The sequence below is a fragment of the Hippopotamus amphibius genome, chromosome 15 (genome assembly GCF_030028045.1).
Source record: "Hippopotamus amphibius kiboko isolate mHipAmp2 chromosome 15, mHipAmp2.hap2, whole genome shotgun sequence".
Lineage (NCBI taxonomy): Eukaryota > Metazoa > Chordata > Mammalia > Artiodactyla > Hippopotamidae > Hippopotamus > Hippopotamus amphibius.
The window spans coordinates 17,577,099-17,590,381 of record NC_080200.1 but is presented as its reverse complement, the minus strand read 5'-3'; the positions used below and the strand labels follow the sequence as shown (position 1 = coordinate 17,590,381).

At 43.1% G+C, this 13,283-nt stretch overlaps 1 non-coding gene across 1 annotated transcript; it reads left to right on the top strand.

Annotated features, from left to right (window-relative positions):
- Positions 1–4,957: 4,957 nt before the first annotated feature.
- TRNAW-CCA (transfer RNA tryptophan (anticodon CCA)) lies at positions 4,958–5,030 on the top strand. Its single transcript has one exon. It is a non-coding gene; the product is annotated as a tRNA-Trp (tRNA).
- Positions 5,031–13,283: the final 8,253 nt, after the last annotated feature.

Sequence of the window (13,283 nt, the reverse complement as noted above, 5' to 3'; positions counted from 1 at the left end):
GATTCTTGTTGATAACCAGGTGAGCTTGCTTCTGGGCACAAGAATCATTAGCCTGGGTCCAGGTGAGGTTGTCCAAGGAGAAAAGGTAGCAGGAGCCCTGAAACGCTGTCCAGTTCAGGGGGCAGGCCTTGCAGAAGGATTCTATGAGCATGAAGACATCAGCAAAGTCAGCATATTCAGCTTTCCATCCAGTGAAGAGACATGTCACCCACCACCCTCCAGCCACTTTCCTGATGGCCATCACTTGCATACATCTAATACCTGGAAACTTACTACTTAGTGAGCTGGTGCTTCCCATTACTGGACCATAGCAGAAGGAAATAGTAAAATGCTACACTACACTATTAAGTGGGGGAAAGTGACTCAAGAAATAGTGTGAATAGTATGCTATTTTTATATAAAATAGAGGGACACGTGTTTGATGTTCTTTATTTGCTTAAAGACTAGAGCAGTGATTCTCAACCAGAGACAATTCTGTCCCCAGGGGACATCAGATAACATCCAGAGACACTTTTTATTTGTTCCAACTGGTGGGTCAAGGCCAGGGATGCTGCCAAACACCCTGCAAGACACAGGACAGTTCACTATTACAAAGAATGATCCAGCCCCAAATATCAATAGTAATGAGTTTTAGAAACTCTGCTCTTACGGACTAAAAAAAAAAAAAAACTAAATTGGAAACAACCTAAATGTCCACTGGCAAATGAATGGATAAAGAATATGTGGTACATATATACAATGGAATACTTCTTAGCCATAAAAAAGAATGAAATAATGCCATTCACAGCAAACATGGATGGACTTAGAGATTATCATACAAAATGAAGTCAGGCAGAGAAAGACAAATACCATATGATATCACTTATATGTGGAATCTAACATATGACACAAGTGAACTTATCTATGAAACAGAAACAGACTCACAGACATAGGGAACAGACTTGTGGTTGTCAAGGAGGGGGGCTGGGGGAGGGATGGACTGGGAGTTTGGGATTAGCAGATGCAAGCTATTATATATAGAATGGATAAATAGCAAGGCCCTATACAGTATAGCACAGGGAACTGTAGTCAATAGCCTATGATAAATCATAACAGAAAAGAATATGGGAAAGAATGTACATATGTATCATTGAATCACTTTGCTGTACAGTAAAAATTCACACAATATTATAAATCAACTATACTTCAATAAAATACATTTTTAAAAAATAACTCATTACAGTGGTTCCTAAGGGTTAGGAACTTGGCAACAAGGGCTCAGGAATAGAAGGGAGCCTTCTCACTGAATTCATCTATATCCATTTAGTGAATACACATACACAGAATCAATCCTCATTATTTGCAGATTCCATATTTGTGAATTCACCTTCTGGCTAAAATGTATTGATAATCCCAAAATCAATACTTGTGAAATTTTCAGTCATTTGAAGATGTGTGTAAGGTGGAAAAAAGTTTGAGTCTGAGACAGAATGCATCAAGGCTCTGCCTTCTCTTTCCAGCTCTCATACTGTAAACACATATTCTTTCTGTGGGCCACTTAATCCCAAGTTTTTTTATTTTAGTGCTTTTTCTTGGTGACCTTGCTGCTTAAAAAGGCTCTCAACCACAGTTCTGAAGTGCTATCTAGTGTTTCTAAGCACAAAAAGGCTGCCATGTGCCCTACAGAGAAAATGTATGTGTGTTAGGTAAGCTTCACTCAGTTACAGTGCTATTGGCCATGAGCTCAATGTCAGTGAAACAATATATATTAGATATATTTAAACAGAAACTCACAAAAACAAGGTTATGTGACCAATGTTATGACCACAGGCTCAAAGGAATGTAAGTCTGTCTTTCCCCCCCAAGCAACGATTCAGTATTTGCTAATTCAGTGTTCGCACCAACTTTATAAAACATAGCTACTGTGAATAATGAGAATAAACTCTATATGTAGTATATCTCATCCACTCGTGCAAAAGTCATATAAAAAAGTATGCAGCAGGCTTCCTAGGTGACGCAGTGGTTGACAGTCCACCTGCCAATGCAGTGGACGTGGATTCGATCCCTGCTCCAGGAAGATCCCACATGCCTCGGAGCAACTAAGCCCATGCGCCACAACTGTTGAGCCTGTGCTCTAGAGCCCATGAGCCACAACTATTGAGCCCATGTGCTGCAACTGCTGAAGCCCACGTTTCTAGAGCCCGTGCTCCAGAAAAAGAGAAGTCACGGCAGTGAGAAGCCCACGCACCACAAGGAAGAGTAGCCCCCACTCACCACAACTAAAAAAAAGCCCACACACAGCAAAAAAAAGACCCAACACAGCCAATAAAATTAATTGATTAATTAATTAAAGTATGCAGCACCAAGGACACCCCCTCCAACAGAATCCAATCCAATGAAGTTGTTTGGGACCCAAGCATCTGCACTTTTGCAAACTCTCTGGGTACTTCTAAAGTGCAGATAAAGACCAACCGCATTTTGTGGCACACTGAGGAGCCTCTGGATCCCGACAACCACTCTTGAAGAAGATACTGTTAATTTCCCCCATTTTACAGCCGAGGAAACTTAGGCTCAAAGAGGTTAAGCGGGCTGCCCAAGATGTCACATGACTATAAGCCTAGACCAGGACTGGCTGTCTCAAAAGCCTTGCTTTTCTGAGAGCCCTCCACTACAGATGTGGTCTAACCACGTTTCTCCAACTTTCTAAAAAGATCGGAGAAGCCTTTGTCCTGGGGTGCCCCTCGAGCCCCACTGCTGCATCCACTTCCCCTTCCCACCACCCCTACCCCTCTCCTCACCACTGCCTGCCAGCACCGCCTCCATTTGACCAAACATTTCGCCTCTAATGAAGTCCCGGTCATGTCCGGCATCCGCCAGTCCCTGCGTCACTGGGAGACCCAAAGAGGAAAGGCTGATGAATGTCTTGGCAGAGAAAGGAGATGCGTTTTGAGGGAGATACCTTTTTGACCCCCACTTACGTTTTTCATTCAGTTGAATGACTTCCTCCTGCACCTGCTATGTCCTCTTCAAGACTAAGGAGAGGAACAAAACAGCATGTTCTGGACCCCCAGAACCTCCCTGGGGTTTCTTTCTGTTCCCCAGACCCAAGGGGCCAAGGTTTTCTCCCAGCCCCGGGGCAAGACACTCTGGGGCTCTGAAATGCCCCACCCATTTTTCAGATGAGGAAACCTAAACCCAGAAAGATAAAAGCTCCTGTCTAAATCAACCAGCTAGGACTTCCCTGGTGGTTCAGTGGTTAAGAATCCACCTGCCAATGCAGGGGACATGGGTTCAAGCCCTGGTCCTGGAAGATCCCACATGTTACAATTACTTAGTCTGGGCTCTAGTGCCCCCGAGCCATAACTACTGAGCCCACTTGCCACAACTACTGAAGTGCACATGCCTAGAGCTCATGCTCCATGGCAAGAGAAGCCACCACAATGAGAAGGCTGTGCACTGCAAATTGCAAGGAAGAGTAGCTCTGCTCACCGCAACTAGAGAAAGCCCATGCACAGCAATGACTATCCAACACAGCCAATAAATAAATAAATAAATAAATTTATTTTTAAAGTAAATAAATAAATAAATAATTTGAAAATAAAACAACCAGCTAGTGAACAGTGTGGCAAGGATTTTACTGAAATGTGCTTGACTGCACAGTCAACTCTCTATACTGGTTAGTAGGGAACCTGGGGTTCTAATTGGATGAGTTTTAGGAATAACCCTCACCCATGACTCAGGCCAACTCGTGCTCCTCCTTCACCCAGTGCAGACCCCCAGATGCCTGTGAGGCTGGTGGGGAGGTCAGTGCCTTTCTGTCACCACTATCATCCCTCCAGGGACACAGACCAGCCACCGTGGTGCCAGCCCTGCAGACCTAATTCTGCAGGTTGGGAGCTCACGTGCCTGCTTCCCTGTGGCCACCCTGTCCCCCCAGTCCAGCTGCCTTACCTTTGGGGAGAACCACGCTGAGGATAATGACCATGAGAAGCAGGATCAGGGACACGATGAGGCAGGGATACTTCCAGGTCTTGTCCTGGGACTTCTGTCCCCATTGCCCTGGAGGGAAACCAAGTCAGCCACCTTTTCCCCAGGGACATACACTCTCTGTCCCTCAGATGGCTAAGTGTACTCTCAGACCAGCTGGGGGAAACTACCACGTCCCTGGTGGTATTCTGGGTTCCCTTAATGTTGAAGACTCCAGAAAGCCTGGAAAAAGAAGCCCATTATTCAAGGATGAAGGGTCATGAGGGTAAAGGCTGATGGGATAAGGAGGGAGCCTCAGGACCCCAATTTGAATCCCAAGCTTTCTCTTTCTCGGACCTGTGGTTAGGGTGTCCGTGCAACCCAGCGCCAAGCTCTTGTTGGTATGGAAAAGGGCTCCTGGTCTCAGCTCCTTAACTCACGAGTTTCCCCCAACTGGGGGTAACGTTTGGCCCCCAACGCTGTGTACTCCCTGGAGCCTTTGTAGCCTCTGACTTCAGCCATGATTGCATATCACTCAGCTCTGAGATGCCTCCACCCTGCAGCGATATTCTGACTCCACCAGCCCTTGGAAGGAGACACCGCCCCCCTCCCCAGCACTTCTACATTTCTCTTCCTTCCTGGCTCAGCCTGGGGCCCAAGATCTCTAGATGGCTGACGATGATCAATTAATATGATGGGGGAAGAGACCTGGGCACCAGGGTACAGAAGGCAGTGGACACCAAGCTTCCACTGCAAACTCGATCTCAGCCCAAGGTGGTTAAAACATTTAACAACCCAGAACTAAATCTATTGGGAACTTTTTAGAGGTAATGGAAATGTTCTATATCTTGATTGTGGTGGTGATTCCATGCCAAACTCATCAAAACACAGAATTTAAAATGAGGGCATTTTATGTAAATTATACACCAATAGAGTTTTTAATGACAAAACTAAATTATATTGCTTATAGATGTATACACGGGTAGAAAACAGTAAAGAAAATCATGGGACTTCCCTGGTGGTCCAGTGGTTAGGACTCCATGCTCCCAATGCAGGGGGCCCAGGTTTGATTCCTGGTCAGGGAAATAGATCCTGCATGCTGCAACTAAGATCCCACACGCTGCAATGAATACCGCAACTAAGACCCAGCGCAGCCAAATGAATATTTTTTAAAGGTGGTGAATATCATCTTTATCTTAAGAAAGTCAGTAGGTGATTATCAAAAATTCAAGATAATAGATAACTCTGGAGAACTAAGCTATGTGATGAGAGAGGAACATGAGGGGCCTTCTGGGTCTGACAAGCGTCTTTTGCTGTGCCTGAGTTGTAGATGTGTGAACATTCATTACGTAATTACCTACTGAATGTACGTATGTGTCAATATATGCTCATATTTGCATTATGTTTCACAATGAAAGGTTTAAAATGTTGTGATAAGGAATAGAAAATACAATACTTTGAAAAGTTAAACTGCTATACAATTGCTAAGCATTAGAAAGTTGATGATAGATAGATGAAGATAGATAAATAGATGATAGAAGATAGTAGATGGAAATACTTTGGTACATATACAATTAAACTAAGGGGCTTTTATAACCCTCTTTTCATTTTGTGATTAAACATTTTTTAATAAATTTATTTATTTATTGGCTGTGTTGGGTCTTCATTGCTGTGCATAGGCTTTCTCTAGTTGCAGAGAGTGGGGGCTACTCTTTGTTGCTGTGCATGGGCTTCCCATCACAGTGGCTTCTCTTGTTGCGGAGCATGGGCTCTAGGAGCACAGGCTTCAGTAGTTGTGGCACAAGGGCTCAATAGTTTTGGCTCATGGGCTCTAGAATTCAGGTTCAGTAGTTGTGGCGCATGGGCTTAGTTGTTCCATGGAACGTGGAATCTTCCCAGGCCAGGGATCGAACCCATGTCCTCTGCATTGGCAGGCAGATTCTCAACCACTGCGCCACCAGGAAAGTCCTCAAACATTTATTTTAAAAAGATGAATTTTTCAATTTGGATCACCTACTTGAGATTCATCTACCAAATGGCGTTTTCTGAGGACATATTTTTGAGACCAGCAAAATAATAATGTCATCCTATTTTTACACAACACAGTTGGCTCCTATGTAACTCCAAATTCAGAATCTTTTTCTGTCTGATATTGTCTAAATAATTCCCATAAATTTTGTTTCCATTTTCCTGGGGAGAAATTATTCAAGGAAGGTTGAAGGTGATGACAGAGACTTCATATAACCAAATGCACTGTCTGGCAACTTGGAAGTGTTGGGGAAGTAAAAATCAAGACCCAAACAACATGCCAATTCATAAATATAGAATTAACTAAGCTTATTATCAAATAAAGAAAAGATCCAGAATGCTTGCATGTAGCCTGCAAGTGGGTACAAAGCTATGGTAGATTTTTAGCTCTAATTATATGGGATCAAAGTTAAAGTTGACATACATCATCCTCCCTTTAGTAAACAGTCAGCAGTTATTAAATTTGCATTGGTATTTTGTATTAATCATGCCTTTTTATTTTCTTTATTTTCTGATGTTTTGACCTGTGTTGCTGACCCTGGAGAGACTAGCCAGTTTCTAGAGATAGCAAACAACTCACCCAGAAGCATGCCTTTCACATACAAACCAACCAATCCAAAATCCATACCCCCAACTACTTCCTTTGTCCAGTTCTTACACCTCAAGCCACTATCCACCTGCCAAGGCCAGGTACCAGACAACTAGGGAAATCCCAAGTGCTCTAGAGCCTGCCAAATCATTCAAGTCAGCCAGCCCTAAGCCTGCTTACCGTACCTCACCTGTTCCTGCTCACATTAGACCACAATAGAAGCTCCTGCCTGATACAGAGAATGGACTGGAGAACTCGAGGTATGGGAGGGGGCGGGGGGTGAAGGGGAAACTGAGATGAAGCGAGAGAGTAGCACAGACATATATATACTACCAACTGTAAAATAGATAGCCAGTGGGAAGTTGCTGTATAACAAAGGGAGTCCAACTCGAGGATGGAAGATGCCTTAGAGGACTGGGGCAGGGAGGGTGGGGGGGACTCGAGGGGGGGGAGTCAAGGAAGGGAGGGAATATGGGGATATGTGTATAAAAACAGATGATTGAACCTGGCGTACCCCCAAAAAAATAAAAAAAATAAAAAAAGAAAAGAAATATCAAATTGTACACTTTAAAAAAAAAAAACAGATGATTGAACTTGGTGTACCCCCAAAAAAATAATTAAAAAAAAAAAAGAAGCCCCTGCCTGTGTTTTCTTCTCTCTCCCTCTGCCTCATGACTGGCCCTGCTGCCTCCCCATGTAGCCCTGCATGGCATGCCATGCCTCCTGTTTGTGGGGAACTATGAGTAAAAACTTCATTTATGACAGTCTTTTCCATGTCTCTGTCTGGCCATAACTGATTAAAATAAGTCCAAGTTCCAGTTACAAAATAAATAATTCATGGGGGATGTAATGTACAACATGGTGATATCATTAATAATACTGTATTACATATTTTAAAGTTGCAAAGAGAATGAATCTTAAAAGTCCTCATCACAAGAAAAAACATTTTTGAAACCATCTATGGTGATGGGTGTTACCTAGACTTATGTGCTGATCATATTGCAGTAAGTACAAATATCAAATCATTATGTTGTATGCCTGAAAGGAACATAATGTTATATGCCACTTATACCTTAATAAAATAACAAACAATTTTAGGTATCCTTAAAACATATTTACATTAAATGCAGTCATACATCCTGTTCTTCATTATTTTTTATCAAGCCCACTCTAATCTGTTTTTCATAATTCTTTATCTGTATCTCCTACTCTTCCTCCTGACAATGCATCTAGGACGTACAATAGTCACATGCTAGAATGTTCCTCAGTAAATTTGGATTAAATTCAGTTTCCTGCAAGATTACATTGTCTGATGCTGGATCTCTCCCTGATAGATTAAAAGAGAAAAACCATTCCCCACCACTAACCCCTGCCTGGACTCTAGAGGAATTCTAGGTGGAAGCATGATTTATGTTGAGGATTTAAAATACCTTACAAGGACTGCCTGGGTGGCGCAGTGGTTGAGAATCCGCCTGCCAATGCAGGGGACACGGGTTCGATCCCTGCACCAGGAAGATTCCCACATGCCTCGGAGCAACTAAGCCCGTGTGCCACAACTACTGAGCCCATGTGCTACAACTACTGAAGCCCACGTGCCTAGAGCCCATGATCCACAACAAGAGAAGCCATGGCAATGAGGAGCCCACGCACCACAACAAAGAGTAGCCCCCACTCACCGCAACTAGAAAGAAAGCCCACACACAGCAGGAAAAAAAGACCCAACACAGCCAAAAAAATTAATTAATTAATTAATTAATTTAAAAGAATTACCTTACAAACCTAGCTGAGGCCCCTGCAGGGAGGAATGTTGGGAATGGAGTTTAATGGACTTAAAGGACCCCCTCCTCTCCTATGGTCAGAGCAGGTACATAAGGACAGGATCCAGCCAGTGAAGGTGAATTAAAGGTCTCCCTCGCCCAACTCCTTTTCTCATCTGCTTCACACAGTCTGAGCAAAGGTTTGGGCCCCAGGATCCTGAGCTTCTTGCAGCCCTCCAGTCCATACCTGCCTTCAGACCAGGCTGTGGCTCACTCTGCTCTGAGCTGCCCCCTACTTAGCAGAGTTTTCTCCCCAAATCCTTGAAAAGGAACTTTCCTCTTCAAACCTCCTACATCTCTCTTTCTTCTTTGCTCAGCATGGGAATCAAGACCTCTAGACAGCTTACCAACCAGATGATCTACTAACTTTGTGGTTAATTTTTTAATTTCTATCTCAACTGACTTTCTTTTTTATATATGAAACTTGGTTTTGAAAAATATCAGACTTAGAAGAAGAATTCTGTGTACCTGTTCTCTGAAGAGCTTAGTGAAAATTATAAATGGACAATCATTTAAAATCTCTGGAAATGGCCCTAGGTGCATGCAGCAAGTGAAGAAACATTTATTCAAGAAAACCTACTAGAGTCTGCTAAGAAAGGTGAGAGTCTGCAGTATTTGAATTAAGACCCATTCCCTCCCTCTACCATCTCAGCTCAGTGAGATGGGAACTCCACTCCAGACTGCTACAGCCAACAGTATAGGATTCCTTCTCCCCCCCAATTCCCAATCTTCCCACCTTCCTGGGAAAGGCAAGACATCAGGAATTCTCATCCTACCCCCAGACACCTGTTGCTGAAGCTAAGGTCTGGGAAAGAATGGCCAAGAGTTGGGAGCTTCCTTCTTCCACCAAGGCTTCACTGGTGGGATGGAGGTACTACTTTGGGCACAGCATCTCTGTGCTGTGTGAATGTTGGGGCCTGGATCACCATTGTCTTTCTAAGGTGGTAAATCCATATCAGAAGAAAGAAGTCATGAAGACCTGAAGCTACCACCCCTGCCCCCACTGAGCATGCAACTCCAAGAGTGGGAATATCACTCAGAGATAAGTGTTCCATTGTCCCCACCCCCAGGTCCATGGCTGGCTGGGAGACTTTATCTGCATGGAGAAGCAGGTGGTAAAGCAGAGACCGCCTAATCTCTTCCCAGAGGAACTGACTTCATGTGCAACAGAGCATGAAGAAGTTCAAGCCTAAGGGCACTCACAAAAATAGTGGAGGGCTTCCCCGGTGGCGCAGTGGTTAAGAATCCGCCTGCCAATGCAGGGGACGTGGATATGAGCCCTGGTCTGGGAGGATCCCACATGCCATGGAGCAACTAAGCCCGTGTGCCACAACTACTGAGCCCATGCACTGCAACTACTGAAGCCCGAGCGCCTAGAGCCCGTGCTCCGCAACAAGAGAAGCCACTGCAACAAGAGTAGCCCTTGCTCTCCGCAGCTGCAGAAAGCCTGTGCACAGTAACAACATGCAGCCAATAAATAAAAAATTAATTAATTAAAAAATTATTTTAAAAAATAGTGGAGATTATGGTGGAAGGCAGTTGGGAGGAGACTGGTAAATTTTTTGCAGATACAAACTAACCTGTAGGCCCCCTAGTTTTCAGGAAATAACTAGGGGAGACATCAGCCGGGAGGCGTCCTACTGGGGTCAGAATAAATCTCTAATGCTGATCTGAGGAGCTATTCCTTCAAAGTAGACTGCATGTGATTGGATTCCTCGTAAAGCGATTTCTGTCATAGGGCATTGTGGAAAACAACAGGGGTCAGCAAGTAATTAGTGGAGACTGACCGTTGGGTGTGGTCAAAGTTAAAGAGTCAAGAGGGAAAAAAAAAAGGAAAGAGTACATTATACTATTCTACAATTATACAGTTAATTTTCCCTATGGTCTTTTTTCTTCTATTTTCTTTCCTTTTCTTTTTTTAATGTAGATTCAAATTACCACCTAGGGCCAACTGCCTTCAGCATGAAGAACTCCCTTCAGTATTTCTTGTATGATGCCTCTACTAACAACAAATTCTCCCAGTTTTTATCTTAGAATGTCTTTTGGGCTTTGCTGGATATATGCCTCTCTTTGCCTCATTCCCTGACCTGGTGGTCTCTTCATTGAGGCGTGGGCAGGTTCGTCAAACCATAAAAACAAATAATTACTGAGGACTTATTCCTCCCAGGATTCTCAGAGGACTTATTCCTCCCAGGATTCTCAGAGGAGCCAGAGGATCAGTAGCTTCTCTTGGAGCAGAACTTGATCTTCATGGCTGAGTACCTACTTATTATCACATCTAAGGCCCCTCCTCCACATCCTAAGGGCTTCATCTTCTCCAACTCCTCCTTTAGTTGACCTCTTTTTACCTTCATCATGGTCCCCAAAATGCCAGACAATATCAAGAAGAGTACAAAGCAATCACTTTTGCAGACTGCCTCACCTGGGTACCTTTTGCCATGGTTTTAGCTGGGATGAACAATTGACTCTGTTCACTCAAGGATGACTCCTTGACTATGATTTATGTGTAGCCATCGTTCTTGCCTGCCTCTATGACGTTATGAGGTTACAGCCAGTTCTGCACCTTGGTTCCTTACTCTTGTGTACTACCTTCCTCATCATCTGATTTTGGCCTAGATAGTATTGCATGGACACTAAGATCTTTCCCATTTCTTCAATGATCTTACCAAGGTCCTCATGGGTACCAATACTGTCATTCTTTACTGATTTCTCTTGTGTCTGTGAATTCTGTGAGCACCCTCAGAAAATATGGATTAGAGAAGGGAATTACTCTAGAATAGGTAAAATAAGAAAGCTGGGCTCTTTCCTGGCTATTCTTCCAACATCACAACTTTATTTCTTCATTCAGAAGACATTCTTTGAAGATCAGAAATGTTATTTGTGTATGTGCATGCAGATGTGCCCATGCTAAAAAAAATTTTTTTTAAAGATTCTCACATCCCCTTCTCTCATAAGAGGACAAATAAAGACTTTAAGTTTGGGTTTAGATTCTCTGAAAAGTTCAATTTTCCATCACAGTGCTTCCCACCTTCCTGGAATTGAGAGTTGAAAAACATATCTCCTGGGATAATTCCAGTCTCAAGGGCTCTAGATCCCACAGCTGATAATTTTCTCTCTGACAAAAAAAAAAAGGAAATAAAAAGAAAATTTCTGATGCAACACTGTCCTCCAGAGCCTCTATCCCCAGACAGTTGTGTTAGTCACCCCGTAGAAGAAGGCAAGACTCATTAGCCAAAGGTGCTGGATTCCAGGGAGGTTTTATCAAGAAGGCATCCCAGGATAAAAATTGAAGTATGTGTAGAGGTTATGTGGGGGTGTCTCAGGCCCTGGAAAATCGAGGTAAGAATTTGGAACCCCACTATTTGTGGGGCTTTCTGAGACCTAGGCATGATTAGAGAGGATATATTGGTGGCAAGAAAGAGTTCCAGAAGCTATGGTTTTATATCATTTTTACGATCACACAAAGTTTGAGTATATACAGGCATTTGGAGAGAAAGAGAGATTTTTCATGCCTCTTAATCTTCCCTAGCTTTCAGGTAGGCATCTGACTATTATTTTATATCTGTCAACCAGCACAACCATTAGCCTAAGTAAGCCAGACACTTGGGGGAGGTCATCTATTTTAATGTACACACTTGAATTTCCATAGCAGCTGCTAAGCTGGGAAGACCTGGAGCTCTTGGCCATGGCTGAGAGATAGGGTTATGGACAGGGTCCCTGGCACAGCTCAGAGACATGTTCAGCTCCTCTTCTAGGGATAGTCTAAAACCCCAACACCCCGAAGCTGTTTTCAGAGATCAAATCAGATTAGCTTGGAGAGCCAGGACAGAAGGACCAAACCACAGTTTAACTGGCAGAGTTGAAAGAACACATCTTGGAATTAGTCAGAATGTGTTCAGCTTCCAGCTCTGCCAGTCAATCCCTTTGTCACCTTAGACATGTCATCACACTAAGTATTTCTCTTGAAGATTTTATTCATTCAGCAAATGCTTATGGAGTGATTGCTATGCAGCTGGTACTGTGTTTGGGCATAAGTGTCAAAGAGACAATAAAATGGAAAATACTTGTGAACTGGGTTCTCAAGTAGCTCATTATTTGATTACCAGCCTATCAAAGAGAAAGAAAGGCAGGAATGCAGTGTAATTTTAATGGGCCAGAGGCACATTTGTCTCTCTCTCTTTTTTTTTTTTTTTCTTGCCCTCTCCTCCATAAAAAATAAAATAAAAGTTTTATTATATAGATTCTTGTTGGTATAAAGAAACAGACTTCAGGTTGAATAGTCATCTTTTTTCTTCTGAACTTAAAAGAAATCAAAATATATTCATGGACCCTGGGCCTCTTGTGTTTGACAGAGGAAGGATTTTATATATATATGTAAATATTTATTTGTTTATTTATGCATTTATTTTATTTTTGGCTGCATTGGGTCTTCACTGCTGTGCACAAGCTTTCTCTAGTTGTGGAGAGCAGGGCTACTCTTCGTTGTGGTACATGGGCTCATTGCAGTGGCTTCTCTTGTTGCAGAGCATGGGCTCTAGGCACGTGAGCTTCAGTAGTTGTGGCACACAGGCTCTGTTGCTCCGCGGCATGCGGAATCTTCCTGGACCAGGGATAAAACCCATGTCCCCCGTCAATCAGAATTGGCAGGCAGATTCTTAACCACTGTGCCACCAGCAAAGTTCCAAGAGAAAGGGTTTGTTCATGCTCCATCATAGATGGGAGATGCTGTGAAGGTTTTATCCGCAACAAGGAGTCAGCTAACCTTAGTACCTCTTCTGTCATTTCTCATTTTCAGCAAAGAGCATCCGATCTGAAATGCAAACAGCAATGAGGAAAATGTGAAAAGGAAGAGTTTTAAAAATCAACTCAGAAAACTGGTTGGAAGAACTCTTCATCTTAAGACG